At 36.9% G+C, this 20,290-nt stretch overlaps 2 long non-coding RNA genes across 3 annotated transcripts; one reads left to right on the top strand and one right to left on the bottom strand.

Moving 5' to 3' along the window:
* The first annotated feature begins 8,161 nt into the window (after positions 1–8,161).
* Positions 8,162–16,107, top strand: LOC131319084 (uncharacterized). Of its 2 annotated transcripts, XR_009197880.1 has the most exons (5): positions 8,162–8,388; positions 9,517–9,581; positions 10,228–14,047; positions 15,176–15,240; positions 15,887–16,107. It is a non-coding gene; the product is annotated as an uncharacterized LOC131319084 (long non-coding RNA). The 2 variants fall into 2 exon arrangements; XR_009197881.1 differs by having other exon boundaries at positions 9,517–14,047; positions 15,176–16,107.
* Positions 16,108–16,455: 348 nt separating this feature from the next.
* Positions 16,456–19,789, bottom strand: LOC131319089 (uncharacterized). Its single transcript, XR_009197883.1, has 2 exons — positions 18,047–19,789; positions 16,456–16,918 (listed from the first exon to the last, which is right to left on the bottom strand). It is a non-coding gene; the product is annotated as an uncharacterized LOC131319089 (long non-coding RNA).
* Positions 19,790–20,290: the final 501 nt, after the last annotated feature.

The following is a 20,290-nucleotide window of genomic DNA, read 5'->3' on the forward strand; positions in this document are numbered from 1 at the left end:
GTTTTGAAACTGTCCGAGACTGAATTTTCGGGGCGGGCGGGCAGGTTTTTTTTGACAGCCCTAATTGATAGTCTAGAATTAAATTGAACAGGATAATTAAAAAAACAGTAGGATTTTCGCCACACTCAATTTTACCGTCCGTCTCAATAATTAATGGTCCGAATTTTAAAAAAATTCTTTCAAGAAATAGTTCTTTTAAAATAGAGATTGTCCAAAACACTTTTAGACTTATTTAGCCAAACCCTTGTGATTTCACACCTCTAATTGATATCCGTATTATATTATTCACTCCATCCCACAAAGAATGTCCAAAATTACTATTCACAACTCTAAAATATATATACTAGTGAATGCCCGTGCCTTCACATTTTGAAGACAACTAAAGCTACGGGTCGAGCAATGAGCGAATGGATGACATGTTGAAAAAAATGGGTAGGAACAAAGTAAAATACGGTATATTTTTGTTGTTGCAAAACTTTAATATGCTAATTACCTATGCCTGCAGCACTCCGCAACAAAAAGTTTTATTTGTTAAGCCTCTGCCTGTGTGTACATCACTACCAATGATAATCCTAATCACATATACCGAGTTAATTGCATTGATAGGATACACACTGAACTATATTAATCCAAACCACAAAACTCAAAACCAATACCATATTGCATTCATAGAATCCAATTTTAACATGCATAAAAAATCTAAAAATTTATATAGAGTCAAATATGATACACTACGTAGGGGAAAAAAAAGGTGTTCAACATAGATCTTATTGTCTTGAAATTTGTCTCTCCATCTGCCTCCCAAGAGTTTTTGTACCAACACATATCTACTTCATCCAAAAAGCACAATTAGAAACATGAATAACAGCCTAAAAAAATAATTAATGAGCAAGAATTTCTTCTTGTAAAAGTAAAATGATGACTAATAATAGTTACCTTAATTCTATATCTTGTTTATTCATCTCTCAACACCATCATGGTACGATCATAACCTTTGTAGATGTACTTGTGAATATACTTAACATATTTTATTCCAGGACAAACTTCCACATTGATATGAGAATTATATTTTCTCGAAAGGTATTGTATGACACCACATCCCTTTTATCAATTCGTTGACCCCTTACAGTATAAAGGGAGTAAAGTAATAATGGCATTGGTAGGCATACCCCATACATAAAAATACGATTAACTTCTTACTCATCATGAATCACCACAATTACATTTTTTTCTCGAAGACACGTAACCTTTGTACTGAAAAAATAAAACAAAGCAAATATGAATCAAATATATAAAATCAGATTAAGCAATGCAATTGAGTAAATAGTTCTTACATTTTCTGCAAGTTACCGTCGAGCTGCATAAGAAATTGAAGAATTCACCGAATGCATAGGAAACAAATTTTTTTTTTGATCCGCGCATAGGAAACAATTAATTTGATTATTATGACCAAGGTATAAAATGAAACGGGTCAACTCACATGGCCATAGACGCTTAGATTGTCCATGATTAGTTAAGTCGCAAGAAGTTATCTGAAATTTGAAAGAGAGTAATAGTCAAAAGTTATCATGGAAATAACAACATAAAGCATTTTAAAGATATATATAGACTCCCATAATATTAAATGAGTGACAAAAAAAAAAAGGAACACAAAACTCCAGTTTGCGATGTGTTTGGTTAACATCATAATATTTTCATCGATGCATATATGGTAATGTTTAAAGGAGTGTAAATAACAACACATGTTCTAATGAAACGAAGTTTAAAAAAATGAGAAAAAAGTTTACAATTACTCCATTTGTTAATCTTGCAAAAAAATGTTGTTTTGACAACTATCAAGGGAAAAAAGAATAGGGTGTTGCTGTTAAAAAAAAAGAAAAGAATAGGGCGTTAATTAGTTTTACACTCTTTCTTTTTCTATGTCAAAAAATATATATATATATGAAAAGTTTGAAGTAGCAAACGTTTGATCTTACTGTTAAAAAAAACGTTTGAAAACCACCCTAATTTTCGGCATTAATTTCCTGAATCACAGGGATCCATTCTTACTCGGAAATGTGGCTGTAAGCATTATTTTCCAATTTATGTGATAATCAATAGAAGTTTAAATGTCAATATTTGGTAAATATGGTAAAAAATTAAATCCCTGAATCATAGGGAATCAATCTCATGCATCCTTTTAAATGTGGTAAAAAATTAAATCCCTGAATCACAGGGAATCAATCTCAAGGATCCTTTTTTTTTTTTGATTAGCTGGTTACCAAAATGTGATGATGATAACCCTTGAACAACCAACAGTCTAGATTTATAGAAGGGACATTCTGGTCCGTTGGTTGTCTTTTGGATTCAAACCCAGTCCTCCCTTATCGATTTTGTAAAGAATGATGAAGGAGTCAGCATGCATGTTCCAAACGACAAATAAAATTGGCCATGAACCTAATTAAAACGTTTATAAGTTTAACAACAAAATCATTGTGAGTACTCTACATGAAAAAGGATAGCAATCCAAAAAAAAATTGCAGTACCTTGAATTTAAACTCAACGCAAGAATTCTCTAAATATATTTCTTGTGATCTTTCCTATAGTAAAATAATAGAAAGTAAGAAGATGGTAGAATAAACAACAAAAGAAAGTAAGAAGATGGTAGAATAAACAACAAAGTTAGGATTAACGCAAAAGACCCATGCAAGGTTGTCAAAAAAAAACAATTCTCGCACACTCATATTTTTCCTTCCAATTTTCGGCAAAAGAAACCCAATATGAAAATTGAACTTGCATGAGAAATGAAAAAAATCCTTTGATGTTTGAATCCCTTGCAATAAAACTAAAAAAAATTAGTCAAGAAACTCCTAATTTACGGCAAAAGAAACCCAATATGAGTAAAACTCGTCCATGAAAAAAATCAAACTTGCATGAGAACTGAAAAAATCAAACTTATATCACTATCGGTAATGGTCGCTCAGGAAGTTGTTTTTGGCAAAAGAAACCCAATATGATTAAAAATCGTTCAAGAAAGAAATCGAACTTTAGTGAGTACTAAAAAAAATCGAACTTACCTCACTATAGGTAATGGGCGTTCAGAAGTTGGAGGACATAGAAAATCTATGCATGTGACAAACAAACCCAAAAAATGTGGACTTCTAAATAGAAGGTATCAATTGCACACAATAGGTTGGTCTTCTAAGAAACGGGGACTTCTAAAACGTAGTGATAAGTTTAAATCTTCTAAAATTTAAATCTTATGTGATAAGGAAATCACAGGGAACCAATCACTCACACATTCCTAAATAGAAGGTATATTCCTTTTAAGTTGTGGACTTCTTATATATTTTACCTAATGCCTAAATAGGAGGCGGAAATAACTCCTTATATACAGTTTTGTCTATATCCCAAGTGATATGTACGTAATTCTCCTTTTAAAAAGGCTAAATCAATTACCTATGGATTCCTTTTCAATTATTGATCTATGGATTTAAAATAGACTAAATCAATTCCATATATGTACGTATTCTCCTTTTCAGTTTATAATCGATCCCATAAATCATGGGATTTCAAATGTTTGGAGATACATAAAAATTGAATTTTAATTAGAAGGGCCAAATGTTTTCTTTTTAATCGGAAGGAGTATTTTAGGTTTCATTTCATTAATTCTTTTCAAATATGTCGCTGGCTATACTATCCGTATATACGAATTCAAAAACTAATTCCGTTTAAAAAATATGTACTAATCTAATGGTCCAAAATATACGGATTCAAGGGATGAAATATTTACCCACCAAATCAAAGATTTAATAACTAAAAGAATTCGTTGAAAGATTTAACAAAAATCTACTGTAATTAAGCAATTGTCTTGGCCAATTAGCTTTTGCCACTAATTAAGCAATTACGGTGGTGTTCCAACTAAACAAAAGGAAGGTTTTAGAAAAAGGAAAATAATTTCAAGCCCAAAAATTATCTGTATACGCAAATAATTTTTCTACCAATATGGATCTTGTTTGATAGATTTCATTGAGATCTTTTATACGGTGTAAGAAAAATCAAAAAAATATTTTTCATTTTCATTATATTTGAGTTTGAAAATTGAAAAAAAAGAAGTTTAAAAAAAAGAAGGTTATCTGGAACACCCCCTACGTTTACTCCCCAATTCTCTTCCAAAATAGAAAATAGAAGGGGAATGTGTGATTAGAAAATGGTCAAAAAAAGTTATCAATTTACGGACATGCCATTTTGTAGAATGGAGGGTAGAGATTTATGCAGGAGGAAGAGATAAATCTGGAGCGTTGGTTATCTTTTGGATTCAAACACAGCTCTATTTTATTATATAGATATATATATATATATGCACCACACCACGGATCAAGTGAGGGATCCATCACTTTGTTAAAATACGGAACTTTCATTTTTCGATCAAATTTTGAAAATCTGAACCGTTCAATGTGTGCAGAACGTGATTTTAAGGGTCCCAGCGATAAATCAGCAAAAAAATGGCCGGGAAGGGCTTTATCCGAGCAGTTTTTTTGAACCGCTCAATGAAAACTGCTCGGATGAAGCCCTTCCCGGTCATTTTTTTTGCTGATTTCTTAGAGGGACCCTTAAAATCACGTTCTGATCACTTTGAGCGGCTCGAATCATCGAAATTCAATCGGGAAGGGGAGTTAAAATACAGGATCCCTCACCGGAACCTGACTGTATATATTAATGTCTAATGTTTTCTATGTACAATATGCATATCTAATTTGATAGATCTAACTTGATTTTGTTCAACAAAATTTTTAAAATCATGAAAACATTGTAAATTACAAGATATAGATAATTTCTTAGATGCATGAATAATCATTTTGAATATTTTTTGGGGAACGGGGGTATAATTTATATTACTCCCTCTGTCTCATTTTCATTATCCATTATTCTATTTTTCTGTTTTATGTTTTTTGTCTATATCTTTTTGTGGATCTTGAAAATTATGTAATATAGATCTTGTTTAATAGATCTTGATTAGTTCTATAATACAAAGTTTTCAAAATTCTGAAAAATATTATAGACTGAAAGATATAAGCAGTTCAAAAATGACACGCAATTCAAAAATGGACAATGAAAATAGGACGGAGGGAGTATTGCTCTTCTCCTTGTTTACTTTCTACCCACGAAATACCAATTTATGATATTCAGTATAGATAAAACAAGAATATACATTATAAAGAGATTAAATAAAAACCTTTTTTTAAAATTTTTAATCAAGTCTTTAGTTGATTAAAATTTTCCTTTTATTTAGATGATTTTCATTCATTCTATTTTTTTTTGGGCAAATTTCACTCAGACCCCCTGTGGTATCTGACAATGACAGAAAGTACCCCTCAATTTTCAAAAATAACAGAAACCTCCCCTATTTCACAGTTTGGGTTTCATTCCGTTAGTTCCGTTCGTAAAGTGGACGGAAAATGTACAGAAAATGAAATCTTCAATTTTATTTAGTTCTACAGCTATCTTAGGACTCTCATTGAAAGTCCTAGAGCCAAAAATTAATTATGACCATTTAGGATAAAATAATTTAAAAAATAAAATCTTCGTACCGATTCAAACAAATTAAAATTTGGAGCATTTAAAATTTTGCTCTTTATTTGATTTTAGGGCTTTCAATGAAGAGCAAATACTTAAAGTGCTCCAATTTTCAATCCATTTGAATCAGTGCGAAAATCTTATTTTTCTGATTATTTTATCCTAAAGTGCAATAATTAATTTTTAGTTCTAAGATTTTCAATGAGAGCCTTAAGATAGCCGTAGAACTAAACGAAGAGGAGATACTTAAGTGCTCCAATTTTTAATTCGTTTGAATCGGTGCAAAGATTTTTATTTTTTTATCATTTTATCCTAAAATGGTTATAATTAATTTTTGGCCCCAAGGCTTTCAATGAGAGCCCTGAGAGAGCCATAGAACCAAATGAAGAGAAGATACATAAGTGCTCCAATTTTTAATCCGTTTGAATCGGTGCGAATATCTTATTTTTCTGATCATTTTATCCAAAAGGGTCATAATTAATTTTTTGCTCTAGGACGTTCAATAAGAGCCCTAAGATAGCTGTAGAACTAAATAAAATAAAAAAATTCATTTTCCGTACGTTTTCCGTCCATTTCACTAACAGAATGAAACCCAAACTGTGAAATAGGGGAGGTTTCTGTCATTTTTGAAAATTGAGGGGTACTTTCTGTCATTGTCAAATACCTTAGGGGGTATGAGTGAAATTTGCCCCCCTTTTTTTTCTCTCTTCTTCTCCTTTTTCACTGCTCTATTCTTCCCAACATGAACAAGTCGTTTTGCCGGTGGGTGGCCGCTGATGGTGTGGTTGGACCGGTGGCGTCTGTTCATTTTATTGGTGGTGCTGTTCAGAGGGTGGTTATCGACGGAGATATGGTGGCCACGTTTGAAGATATGTAGAAAACTAGGACTAGGTTTTGGGTCTTCTTAGGCTGGGCCTAGCCCACAAAAGTGGGCTAGTTTTTCTCTTGTGCTTAATTGTAATATTCAGTTTTTTGGCCATTTGGTGTTTGAGCTTTATTTGTTATATATGAGCTTTAGGCCTTCGGGTGTATTTGGATTTTCCTTTCTCCTTCTCCGTAATAAAATGTTACTTTTGCCGTAAAAAAAAAAAAAACTGTAGATTGACAAGTTTTTTTTACATAACCTCTTTCCACAATTCTTTTGCAATTGTGCACATTATACTCAATGTGTTTTACGAACAACAATACTAGTTCAGTTGATCACTATTGTACACTCTCTATTATCCAATTGTTTGTTCGTTTTGGGTCTCAAAACCTCTGCGCATAGTTCTTAATAATTTTCTCTCTCTCTCCACTCATTATTCTCAAAAGCCTATCTCAAAACCCAAATCAAACATGAAAAAGTTTTTAAATTTAATTTCATGAAACTTATATCCGAGACGAGGAAAGAAAAACAATTAGAAAGGAAACTCTGGTTTTTTCTACGTCAAAGCCCTCCAATTTAGCCTACGACCCATGAACATGACCACCGTATGAACAGTGGTTATGAAATTTCTCTGTCCCATCTTGCAGTCCTGTAGTTTACTCTCGTGGTCCTGTTGGTGACGTTTGATCTGCTGTTTATGTGTGAATTGATGACAAAGATGAAAACGCGCGCGATCAACAACGAATTTAAACTCCTTCTCGAGACACTATTGAATTTCATGTTTATCTCAATTTTATTTCGAATGACATGATACACTTTAACGGGAGCACCTGTACCGCCAGCAATAATATTAAACGCCTTATGTCTTTATTTTTTCGTAGTTCATGTTTGGCGTCCCCTGCCCTTGCGTTTTTTCACATTGAATTTCAGTGGCAAATCCTACTGCTAATCGTTGCACAGACTTGTATCGTCGCGTGTCTCAAAAGATATAGTTCGGGATGGTTAGATATGTTACGCATATATACGATGCAGAATGATCTAAACTTTGTACTTTAAAGCAACTACTCAATTTTCATCTGCATTGAGTTCGTTTACATGACAGCGTACTCAGCGACCAATCTGCTCACAAGTTCGTTCTTGATCAGGTTGTTTTCTATTGTCTTTCGCTTTCTGAAACTGTGAGTGGTTTGTACTAGCTACAACCAAAGAGCGGATAAAACAAGAGCTCCTAAAACTGTGGATGCATTGTGTGGGGGAGGATTTCTTTGTGATCTTTCCTGTGTAGCTGTCTTCGTGTATAGAGCCGTGAGTGATGATGTTGGTCTTGATGTACCTGCACAACCGGAGGGGGGTGTTCTTCCGGGGAGAAGCTCCGACGAACTAGTCAGTAGGTGGGGAAAGAAGAAGAAGTTTTGTCGGAAATATGCTAAAAGAGGTGAGAATATGGTCCTGAAGAAGTTTTTTTGATCCCCCTTCTTGATGGTGGTACCCTTCTATTTATAAGTGAGGGAGTAGAGTGTTGAGCAAGTTGGCGAGCAAGTTGGCAAGCAAGTTGGCTCTACTTTCCACGTGTCGCGTAATGCTCCGATAGCGTCCTGTAGCAGGGCCATTTAATGAGCACCACTTTTCAGATCTTACAGAGTCACATGGGTTGTAACACCCGTCCCAGGATATTTAGGGTTTCGATTTAATTTTGAGGTTTAGGGTTTAATTTGTATTTGTTGGATTCTATGAGGGGCTTTGGTGTGATTTACATGGAGAATTGTTATTGGTTTGGAGCATAAGTTGAGAGGAGAGGTGACCATATGGGATTTCTTCCTAAGTGACTAAATAGTCATCAGGAGGATATTTCCTCATTCTGCCGACATAGAGAGAGAGAGAGAGGGGGAGAGAAAGGGAGGAGGAGGTCTCGGCTAAGGGGAGGGAGGAAGGAGAGGTCCGTTTTCGACGATCCAACTCGGTGACAAGTAAGTTCTTGTACTCTAGAAGTGTAATCTATGTTTAATTTTATATTTGTGTGGTTAGATTCTCAATGGATTGAGTTTTGGAAGGAAATTGACAAAGTTCTTGGTTTTGGGTCAAATTTCGTGGGTTCTGGTAATCTGCCTTTTGGGGGCCTTTCTGTTAGGAATCAATTTTTGGTGTCTTCATAACTGTAAAAGTACGTTTCAATACGAAGATTTCGGTACCAAGATCATGCAAAACCAATAATCACACAATTAGTTATGAATTTTTGAATACTGGCTGTTTGCTGGATGTGCGATTTTGTGCGTGGCTGTCTTCTTTTAACTTTCTGGGCATGATGAACATTTTGGGTGGCTTTGGGTCTTTTACAGGAGCTGCATATTTAAGTTAAGAAGAGATTGGCGTTGGAATCAAGTAATTTGGTTAAGTATACAATTTTTGGTGAATTTCTAAGGCTGGGTTGGTTGATAGGTGCGAAAATGGTTGCGAAACTGTTTTCTTTGGATTGTTGGGTTAATTTCCTCTCGTTTCTGAACCTGGGATTTTAACTGAGCGTAGGGCTTGTAGTGGTGCAACTTTGGGTGTTGGTTTCAATATTTTTGGGTTTAGGATGAAAGAGTTATGATTTTTCAATCAATTTTACTTATTCCCGTGTAGAATCTGGCAGCAGCGACAGACTTTGGTATAATGGCCATAACTCCTAGCTCGGGACTCAAAATGACACACCGTTTGTTTTGTTAGAAACTAGACACATAGAGCTTTCCAACGATACATCCCATGCATCATGGGTATGTCCGAGCGATAACAGATTTGCATCTAAAGTTGACATAAATTCTGCCTTTGCACCAGTTTTTACTGTTTTGTTGCGTTGGGCTGTTTGGTTGAGATTGTACACTTATGGGTCTTTATATTTGATATATTTGGGTGTGTTGGAGTACCTTGGAGTATGGAAAAGATGTATGAGGTCTCCCGGATACGTGGGTACTCCCGGACACCTCTAGAGATTTTGGTGACTTTGTGTAGTGTTTGCCCATTAGCTAATGTAGAAGGCATGTTATGATTTGTTAGTCTAGCATTTGGTTTAACATTCCTAGATGTTCATATGCTAATATGGGTTAACTTGTGGCTAGGTAACGAGCCGGTCTTTTAGGAGGTGCCGAAACCGTAAGTTTGGCATACTCCAGTCGAATGAAAGGTGAGTATGTCTGATATGGTTCTTCTCAATAAGATATTGCTATGGTGGTATGTATATATCTTGCTAATGGTGTTTTAGCTTTCAATATGATTATTGATATGTAAATAATGCAGTGGAGGTGATTATATATCAATGATATCATGCTAATCGAGGTTTAGCTATTGATATGGATATATGTGATGGAAATTTGTATACCATGCTATATGTTGTTTTAGCTAATGGTATGCATGCTTGTTGTATGTTGATTGTACCCGCGAAAGGATTGTGGAGTGAGTCACACCATATCGTGGGCCGTGCCGTCTAATTAACGGTGAATGGGAGTGTGGTGTGCGGGACACAATTCCTTGGGTACATGGGATGTGGCAGACGTGCCACTGTATGTTGGTGTTTATACATGTGGTTATACGATTGAGTACTTATGTTGAGTTTCGTGTGATTTACATTCATGCCGTTATTGTTATGTGGTTGTTTATTGAATAATATTGCTATGTTTTGGCGGATGTGGTGGTTATAACTAATGTACTCATATGGGTATTGCAGTTATGTTGGTGGTGAATATTCTTATTGATATTCTTTTGGGTATTGTGACATTTTATTGAGCATTTCTATATCTCACACACTCTGGCTTTCCTTTTTGGACTGCCAGGTAGCAGGTGGCTTAGAGTGGGTCCACTACTGGTCAACGCCTTGGAGAGTGCTGAGACTCGTGTTGGGTGATGTCCTTGGTTAGATTGTTGTGTAGCTGATTCGTCTAGAAGTTAACTACATGTTTTGTAATTAATTGGAGAGAGGGATATTTTTTATAACTTGTGAGTTGAGGTTTTGGCGTTGACTTGGTTGTATTTTAAGTGAGAAGTCTTCCGCTAAGTTGTATTCTGATTGGTTGTAGAGTGTGGTGTGGTCTTTTGTGTGGAACGCCACGTGGCCGCGCCGACTCGGGCCCACTTTGGGTGTCGTTTGCGGGCGGGGCGTGACAGGTTGGTATCAGAGCTAGTACGTTCTAGTCTCTGTGTTGAGAGTCGATTGGGAATGTTGGTAGTGGACCATAGGTTGTTGTTACTGTCGAGAAGGAGTTAGTGGGTGGCTATCGTGGGAGTATTTAATACTTAGCACTATGTTTGTTGTTGGTGGTTTGAGTTGTTAAAGCAGGTTATTGATATGGCTCAGTTCATGGAGCAGCAAATGGTAATTCTTCCATGGCAGATTGTGCTGGCACTGGCGGTGTCTTATGTGGGCCGTGTTTTGTGTGTTAGAAGTAAAGGGATTGGAGGGTTCATGACGTTATGGAGAGTATGTGCTTATGCATGTCAAGGAACTCAGACTTTGTCGGATATGGTTATGAGGTATTTTCAATATTGAATTACGTTGGGTGTAAGTAACAGTAGATGTTGTGTTAAACTTATTTACTGTATTATCAATGCATAATATGCACTTGGTTGTATTGTTATGTAGTATGTCAATCTTGCTATATCGTAAGTTATCGTAAGTTGGCGGTGGGAAGATTCTTAAGAGTTTGAGAGGTACGCGCTAGAGATGGTTCATTTTGAATTTGGAAGGTTAGTGTCAAAGTTGTGGGTTTTGTGGTGAATTTTGAAAGATATTGAAAAAAAAAAAAGGGGGTGTGTGTGTGTGTGTATGGCAGTAGCATGGCTTCATTGGTGTGTGATTGGGTACGTGTATGATTTGTGCATGCTAAGAGGATGATACTCACATAGAGATATATGTATTGCTAGAAGTTTAAAATGATTGTTATCCGTTCATGGTGTGGAAAGTGTTAAATGTGTAAAAACTGAAAACTTTTGGAATGTGTTAAACGTGTGTAGAGAATGTTAAACTTTCTAAATGAAGTGGATTTATTGGGTATGTACACATCTAGTGTGGTAATATTCTGGGCATAACGCCTAAAGAAATGTTAAGGGGATATGAATACTTCTGTTTAGTTGAAAAGATCAAATACGGTGGAAGTTAAAAATCTTACAGATAGTGGTTTCGTGTTGCGTTGAGCTTGGTGTATTTGGTTATAACATTACTTATGAAAATTTGAATAAGTAGTGAGTATGTATCTATATACTACTTGCATCTGGTTGTGTATGCGTACATGGCTAGTATGGTATTATGGATGTGGTATGTGGTATATCGTTGAAAAGTTAAAAGCACGTACGGAAGGGTTTCATATTCTTTGGAAAATGTTAGAAACTACATTTGATAGTCATAGAAAATAAATTCATATTTGGTGTTGGAGATGACCGAAATGAATGTATATGTACATGTGAAACATAATGGTTTAGTGTTACGTGAAGATGGTTTTATTGGTTCTATATGAACTAGTATGTGATTGTGGTTATCTTTGGGGAGATAAGTATTGGTGAGTATTTCTATGTCTTATTCCATGTACAGATGAGTTGGAAAACTTTAATGAGTTAGTTGTCAAATGTAGCGATAAGGAATGAGATGAGAAAATTGGGGTATTAGTTGTTGGAGGTGGAGTAGGTAGGGGCGATAGTGTGTTTAATGGTTGAATTTGTGAGTTGGAAATCGCATGTTGGGCGAATGAGATCAAACAGAAGGGGGAAATCAGCTACAAACGGTAACTGTGAATGTCGGGATGCTACAAGGGTGAGCTATGGTTGGGATTGTTCGGTTAACAAGTTGAAATGATACAAGTCTGGGGAAATACAAATCAGGTCGGGATTGAATTGTGTTGAGAGAATGGGCAATGCCTATAAGCAGTTGCAGTGGTCAGATGGGAAATGGGATAACTTCGCAGAAGTGAAACTGGGGCAGAGTGTTGGTGTTATTGAAAACCATTCGGAGAGAATGGAACAGGTATAACTTTATTGTTGTTTGATTTGATAACATGTTCATGCATTATGGCTTCGTGTCAAAGTCAGTCCAGTCGACTGGAGTGTCAGTGGTGTTGTGAGGAAATAGACAATGTGTCTATTAAATCACGACATGTCTTGCATATTGTCATATTCGCATGCCATCAATGATATATATGTTGTGGACTAACCTTGTTTTGAAGGGACATGTTACAACAGAACTGAGTTTGGATTTCTGGAACAGAATTCGAGAGTGGCACTGGGTTGACAATGAGACGTGGAACAGTGTTGAAATTTCGGTTGTGATGGAATGATGGAAAGGGCGTTGGGGTTTATGAGGAAATGCATAGAGGAAGTAGATTAAGTGAAGCATAGATGATTGTTACGGTCAGATGTGAAATTTTAAGTGATAGTTGAGATACGATGGTAGTAAGTTTTGTGATGAGTTGAAGGTTAGGAAGATTAGGTGGGTTGTTGATTCGTGTTAGTATGTGTTGGGATGGATCGTATACTAGTATATACAAATTTCTTGAGGTGTTGTTTGTGTGTGATGGATGTACTTGTTTGGTGTACTTAAGTGATAAAATGGTTAATGGACCATGATCATATAATATGCATATAATATTGTTTCAAGATCAATGTTTGTTGGTGTATCAAGTAGTGTGATTATGCTAATTGATAGTATGAGGTTAAAACTTAATTTTCCTAGAAAGTTTATACTCATGTTTTGAGAGTGTGTGGTGGTATAGGAGTCATGAGAGTTTATTAAGTTGGTGCTGATGTTGAGATTGCGTTATATTGATTTTAACGAGAGTTTGAGAGTTTTGGTTGGAATTTACCCTATTAAAGGATAAGCTTATAAATTTCCTACGGTGGAATTGTGTGAAATGATGAAAGTGGTTTTGGCATGTAGGTGTGTTGGGTACCGTGTTGTGTGTTAGTTGTTGTTGAGAGAAGTGATTGATAGGGCTGGTGCGAAGTATGAATTGTCCTTGCTAAGGAAGTTACTGGTGTTGGGATATGTGGAGCTTTGACAAGAGTTGGAGATTTGTTTTTGGTGGTGTTATTGAGTTTGAGGTTGGGTGTTGTGTGGTTGCTGAGTAATTTTGAGTGTATGCATGTTTGAGATTATTTTCTTTGAGGTGAGATTTCGGTAGAGGTTGGATTTATTCTTTTTGAAGTTTGGTTTTTGTTTACATGTGGATGAGTTGTGTAAGTTGGTGAAGGTGTTTGTTTTGGGGATGGTGTTGGTAACTTTGTGAGGTTGGTTTTTGTTGACTTTGTGGCGGGTATTATTTCGGGGACGAAATATTCCAAGTGGGGGAGAGTTGTAACACCCGTCCCAGGATATTTAGGGTTTCGATTTAATTTTGAGGTTTAGGGTTTAATTTGTATTTGTTGGATTCTATGAGGGGCTTTGGTGTGATTTACATGGAGAATTGTTATTGGTTTGGAGCATAAGTTGAGAGGAGAGGTGACCATATGGGATTTCTTCCTAAGTGACTAAATAGTCATCAGGAGGATATTTCCTCATTCTGCCGACATAGAGAGAGAGAGAGAGGGGGAGAGAAAGGGAGGAGGAGGTCTCGGCTAAGGGGAGGGAGGAAGGAGAGGTCCGTTTTCGACGATCCAACTCGGTGACAAGTAAGTTCTTGTACTCTAGAAGTGTAATCTATGTTTAATTTTATATTTGTGTGGTTAGATTCTCAATGGATTGAGTTTTGGAAGGAAATTGACAAAGTTCTTGGTTTTGGGTCAAATTTCGTGGGTTCTGGTAATCTGCCTTTTGGGGGCCTTTCTGTTAGGAATCAATTTTTGGTGTCTTCATAACTGTAAAAGTACGTTTCAATACGAAGATTTCGGTACCAAGATCATGCAAAACCAATAATCACACAATTAGTTATGAATTTTTGAATACTGGCTGTTTGCTGGATGTGCGATTTTGTGCGTGGCTGTCTTCTTTTAACTTTCTGGGCATGATGAACATTTTGGGTGGCTTTGGGTCTTTTACAGGAGCTGCATATTTAAGTTAAGAAGAGATTGGCGTTGGAATCAAGTAATTTGGTTAAGTATACAATTTTTGGTGAATTTCTAAGGCTGGGTTGGTTGATAGGTGCGAAAATGGTTGCGAAACTGTTTTCTTTGGATTGTTGGGTTAATTTCCTCTCGTTTCTGAACCTGGGATTTTAACTGAGCGTAGGGCTTGTAGTGGTGCAACTTTGGGTGTTGGTTTCAATATTTTTGGGTTTAGGATGAAAGAGTTATGATTTTTCAATCAATTTTACTTATTCCCGTGTAGAATCTGGCAGCAGCGACAGACTTTGGTATAATGGCCATAACTCCTAGCTCGGGACTCAAAATGACACACCGTTTGTTTTGTTAGAAACTAGACACATAGAGCTTTCCAACGATACATCCCATGCATCATGGGTATGTCCGAGCGATAACAGATTTGCATCTAAAGTTGACATAAATTCTGCCTTTGCACCAGTTTTTACTGTTTTGTTGCGTTGGGCTGTTTGGTTGAGATTGTACACTTATGGGTCTTTATATTTGATATATTTGGGTGTGTTGGAGTACCTTGGAGTATGGAAAAGATGTATGAGGTCTCCCGGATACGTGGGTACTCCCGGACACCTCTAGAGATTTTGGTGACTTTGTGTAGTGTTTGCCCATTAGCTAATGTAGAAGGCATGTTATGATTTGTTAGTCTAGCATTTGGTTTAACATTCCTAGATGTTCATATGCTAATATGGGTTAACTTGTGGCTAGGTAACGAGCCGGTCTTTTAGGAGGTGCCGAAACCGTAAGTTTGGCATACTCCAGTCGAATGAAAGGTGAGTATGTCTGATATGGTTCTTCTCAATAAGATATTGCTATGGTGGTATGTATATATCTTGCTAATGGTGTTTTAGCTTTCAATATGATTATTGATATGTAAATAATGCAGTGGAGGTGATTATATATCAATGATATCATGCTAATCGAGGTTTAGCTATTGATATGGATATATGTGATGGAAATTTGTATACCATGCTATATGTTGTTTTAGCTAATGGTATGCATGCTTGTTGTATGTTGATTGTACCCGCGAAAGGATTGTGGAGTGAGTCACACCATATCGTGGGCCGTGCCGTCTAATTAACGGTGAATGGGAGTGTGGTGTGCGGGACACAATTCCTTGGGTACATGGGATGTGGCAGACGTGCCACTGTATGTTGGTGTTTATACATGTGGTTATACGATTGAGTACTTATGTTGAGTTTCGTGTGATTTACGTTCATGCCGTTATTGTTATGTGGTTGTTTATTGAATAATATTGCTATGTTTTGGCGGATGTGGTGGTTATAACTAATGTACTCATATGGGTATTGCAGTTATGTTGGTGGTGAATATTCTTATTGATATTCTTTTGGGTATTGTGACATTTTATTGAGCATTTCTATATCTCACACACTCTGGCTTTCCTTTTTGGACTGCCAGGTAGCAGGTGGCTTAGAGTGGGTCCACTACTGGTCAACGCCTTGGAGAGTGCTGAGACTCGTGTGGGGTGATGTCCTTGGTTAGATTGTTGTGTAGCTGATTCGTCTAGAAGTTAACTACATGTTTTGTAATTAATTGGAGAGAGGGATATTTTTTATAACTTGTGAGTTGAGGTTTTGGCGTTGACTTGGTTGTATTTTAAGTGAGAAGTCTTCCGCTAAGTTGTATTCTGATTGGTTGTAGAGTGTGGTGTGGTCTTTTGTGTGGAACGCCACGTGGCCGCGCCGACCAGTAGTGGACCCACTCTAAGCCACCTGCTACCTGGCAGTCCAAAAAGGAAAGCCAGAGTGTGTGAGATATAGAAATGCTCAATAAAATGTCACAATACCCAAAAGAATATCAATAAGAATATTCACCACCAACATAACTGCAATACCCATATGAGTACATTAGTTATAACCACCACATCCGCCAAAACATAGCAATATTATTCAATAAACAACCACATAACAATAACGGCATGAACGTAAATCACACGAAACTCAACATAAGTACTCAATCGTATAACCACATGTATAAACACCAACATACAGTGGCACGTCTGCCACATCCCATGTACCCAAGGAATTGTGTCCCGCACACCACACTCCCATTCACCGTTAATTAGACGGCACGGCCCACGATATGGTGTGACTCACTCCACAATCCTTTCGCGGGTACAATCAACATACAACAAGCATGCATACCATTAGCTAAAACAACATATAGCATGGTATACAAATTTCCATCACATATATCCATATCAATAGCTAAACCTCGATTAGCATGATATCATTGATATATAATCACCTCCACTGCATTATTTACATATCAATAATCATATTGAAAGCTAAAACACCATTAGCAAGATATATACATACCACCATAGCAATATCTTATTGAGAAGAACCATATCAGACATACTCACCTTTCATTCGACTGGAGTATGCCAAACTTACGGTTTCGGCACCTCCTAAAAGACCGGCTCGTTACCTAGCCACAAGTTAACCCATATTAGCATATGAACATCTAGGAATGTTAAACCAAATGCTAGACTAACAAATCATAACATGCCTTCTACATTAGCTAATGGGCAAACACTACACAAAGTCACCAAAATCTCTAGAGGTGTCCGGGAGTACCCACGTATCCGGGAGACCTCATACATCTTTTCCATACTCCAAGGTACTCCAACACACCCAAATATATCAAATATAAAGACCCATAAGTGTACAATCTCAACCAAACAGCCCAACGCAACAAAACAGTAAAAACTGGTGCAAAGGCAGAATTTATGTCAACTTTAGATGCAAATCTGTTATCGCTCGGACATACCCATGATGCATGGGATGTATCGTTGGAAAGCTCTATGTGTCTAGTTTCTAACAAAACAAACGGTGTGTCATTTTGAGTCCCGAGCTAGGAGTTATGGCCATTATACCAAAGTCTGTCGCTGCTGCCAGATTCTACACGGGAATAAGTAAAATTGATTGAAAAATCATAACTCTTTCATCCTAAACCCAAAAATATTGAAACCAACACCCAAAGTTGCACCACTACAAGCCCTACGCTCAGTTAAAATCCCAGGTTCAGAAACGAGAGGAAATTAACCCAACAATCCAAAGAAAACAGTTTCGCAACCATTTTCGCACCTATCAACCAACCCAGCCTTAGAAATTCACCAAAAATTGTATACTTAACCAAATTACTTGATTCCAACGCCAATCTCTTCTTAACTTAAATATGCAGCTCCTGTAAAAGACCCAAAGCCACCCAAAATGTTCATCATGCCCAGAAAGTTAAAAGAAGACAGCCACGCACAAAATCGCACATCCAGCAAACAGCCAGTATTCAAAAATTCATAACTAATTGTGTGATTATTGGTTTTGCATGATCTTGGTACCGAAATCTTCGTATTGAAACGTACTTTTACAGTTATGAAGACACCAAAAATTGATTCCTAACAGAAAGGCCCCCAAAAGGCAGATTACCAGAACCCACGAAATTTGACCCAAAACCAAGAACTTTGTCAATTTCCTTCCAAAACTCAATCCATTGAGAATCTAACCACACAAATATAAAATTAAACATAGATTACACTTCTAGAGTACAAGAACTTACTTGTCACCGAGTTGGATCGTCGAAAACGGACCTCTCCTTCCTCCCTCCCCTTAGCCGAGACCTCCTCCTCCCTTTCTCTCCCCCTCTCTCTCTCTCTCTATGTCGGCAGAATGAGGAAATATCCTCCTGATGACTATTTAGTCACTTAGGAAGAAATCCCATATGGTCACCTCTCCTCTCAACTTATGCTCCAAACCAATAACAATTCTCCATGTAAATCACACCAAAGCCCCTCATAGAATCCAACAAATACAAATTAAACCCTAAACCTCAAAATTAAATCGAAACCCTAAATATCCTGGGACGGGTGTTACAACTCTCCCCCACTTGGAATATTTCGTCCCCGAAATAATACCCGCCACAAAGTCAACAAAAACCAACCTCACAGAGTTACCAACACCATCCCCAAAACAAACACCTTCACCAACTTACACAACTCATCCACATGTAAACAAAAACCAAACTTCAAAAAGAATAAATCCAACCTCTACCGAAATCTCACCTCAAAGAAAATAATCTCAAACATGCATACACTCAAAATTACTCAGCAACCACACAACACCCAACCTCAAACTCAATAACACCACCAAAAACAAATCTCCAACTCTTGTCAAAGCTCCACATATCCCAACACCAGTAACTTCCTTAGCAAGGACAATTCATACTTCGCACCAGCCCTATCAATCACTTCTCTCAACAACAACTAACACACAACACGGTACCCAACACACCTACATGCCAAAACCACTTTCATCATTTCACACAATTCCACCGTAGGAAATTTATAAGCTTATCCTTTAATAGGGTAAATTCCAACCAAAACTCTCAAACTCTCGTTAAAATCAATATAACGCAATCTCAACATCAGCACCAACTTAATAAACTCTCATGACTCCTATACCACCACACACTCTCAAAACATGAGTATAAACTTTCTAGGAAAATTAAGTTTTAACCTCATACTATCAATTAGCATAATCACACTACTTGATACACCAACAAACATTGATCTTGAAACAATATTATATGCATATTATATGATCATGGTCCATTAACCATTTTATCACTTAAGTACACCAAACAAGTACATCCATCACACACAAACAACACCTCAAGAAATTTGTATATACTAGTATACGATCCATCCCAACACATACTAACACGAATCAACAACCCACCTAATCTTCCTAACCTTCAACTCATCACAAAACTTACTACCATCGTATCTCAACTATCACTTAAAATTTCACATCTGACCGTAACAATCATCTATGCTTCACTTAATCTACTTCCTCTATGCATTTCCTCATAAACCCCAACGCCCTTTCCATCATTCCATCACAACCGAAATTTCAACACTGTTCCACGTCTCATTGTCAACCCAGTGCCACTCTCGAATTCTGTTCCAGAAATCCAAACTCAGTTCTGTTGTAACATGTCCCTTCAAAACAAGGTTAGTCCACAACATATATATCATTGATGGCATGCGAATATGACAATATGCAAGACATGTCGTGATTTAATAGACACATTGTCTATTTCCTCACAACACCACTGACACTCCAGTCGACTGGACTGACTTTGACACGAAGCCATAATGCATGAACATGTTATCAAATCAAACAACAATAAAGTTATACCTGTTCCATTCTCTCCGAATGGTTTTCAATAACACCAACACTCTGCCCCAGTTTCACTTCTGCGAAGTTATCCCATTTCCCATCTGACCACTGCAACTGCTTATAGGCATTGCCCATTCTCTCAACACAATTCAATCCCGACCTGATTTGTATTTCCCCAGACTTGTATCATTTCAACTTGTTAACCGAACAATCCCAACCATAGCTCACCCTTGTAGCATCCCGACATTCACAGTTACCGTTTGTAGCTGATTTCCCCCTTCTGTTTGATCTCATTCGCCCAACATGCGATTTCCAACTCACAAATTCAACCATTAAACACACTATCGCCCCTACCTACTCCACCTCCAACAACTAATACCCCAATTTTCTCATCTCATTCCTTATCGCTACATTTGACAACTAACTCATTAAAGTTTTCCAACTCATCTGTACATGGAATAAGACATAGAAATACTCACCAATACTTATCTCCCCAAAGATAACCACAATCACATACTAGTTCATATAGAACCAATAAAACCATCTTCACGTAACACTAAACCATTATGTTTCACATGTACATATACATTCATTTCGGTCATCTCCAACACCAAATATGAAT

The sequence above is a fragment of the Rhododendron vialii genome, chromosome 1a, assembly GCF_030253575.1.
Source record: "Rhododendron vialii isolate Sample 1 chromosome 1a, ASM3025357v1".
In the NCBI taxonomy this organism is placed as follows: domain Eukaryota; kingdom Viridiplantae; phylum Streptophyta; class Magnoliopsida; order Ericales; family Ericaceae; genus Rhododendron; species Rhododendron vialii.